Genomic DNA, 1,063 nt, shown 5'->3' on the forward strand with positions numbered 1-1,063 from the left:
CGGGGGAAGAGACCGCCAGATCCGGGGAAGAGACCGCCAGATCCGGGGGAAGAGACAGCCAGAACCAGGGAAGAGACCGCCAGATCCGGGGGAAGAGACCGCCAGATCCGGGGGAAGAGACCGCCAGATCCGGGGGAAGAGACCGCCAGATCCGGGGAAGAGACAGCCAGAACCAGGGGAAGAGACCGCCAGATCCGGGGGAAGAGACAGCCAATAGCATCCAGGAAGGGACAGCCAGAACAAGAGCGAGAGGCAGCCAATGAGACAGTCAAGACAAGGGAAAGAGACAGAAAAATAAAGCCAAGGAGATGCAGCCAAAGACAGAGAGAGACACAGGAGAGGGAGAGAGAGACAGGAGAGGGAGAGACAGGAGAGGGAGAGAGAGACAGGAGAGGGAGAGAGAGACAGGAGAGGGAGAGAGAGACAGACGAGGGAGAGAGAGACAGGAGAGGGAGAGAGAGACAGGAGAGGGAGAGAGAGACAGGAGAGGGAGAGAGAGACAGGAGAGACAGGAGAGGGAGAGAGAGACAGGAGAGGGAGAGACAGGAGAGGGAGAGAGAGACAGGAGAGGGAGAGACAGACAGGAGAGGGAGAGAGACGGAGAGGGAGAGAGACAGAGAGGGAGAGACGGAGAGGGAGAGACGGAGAGAGACGGAGAGAGACGGAGAGGGAGAGAGATGGAGAGGGACGGAGAGGGAGAGAGACGGGGAGGGAGAGAGACGGGAGGGAGAGAGACGGGGAGGGAGAGAGACGGGGAGGGAGAGAGACGGGGGGGAGGGAGAGAGACGGGAGGGAGAGAGACGGGGAGGGAGAGAGACGGGAGGGAGGGAGAGGAAAGGGGGATGGGGAGAGGGGATGGGGAGAGGGGGATGGGGAGAGGGGGAGGGACAGAGATGGACAGAGAGGGAGGGAGAGGGGGATGGAGAGAGGGAGGGAGAGGGGGATGGAGAGAGGGAGGGAGAGGGGGATGGACAGAGGGAGGGACGAGGGGGATGGACAGAGAGGGAGGGAGAGGATGATGGACAGAGAGGGAGGGAGAGGGGGGTGGACAGAGAGGGAGAAG

The sequence above is a fragment of the Ascaphus truei genome, unplaced genomic scaffold (genome assembly GCF_040206685.1).
Source record: "Ascaphus truei isolate aAscTru1 unplaced genomic scaffold, aAscTru1.hap1 HAP1_SCAFFOLD_1815, whole genome shotgun sequence".
NCBI classification, from domain to species: Eukaryota; Metazoa; Chordata; class Amphibia; order Anura; family Ascaphidae; genus Ascaphus; species Ascaphus truei.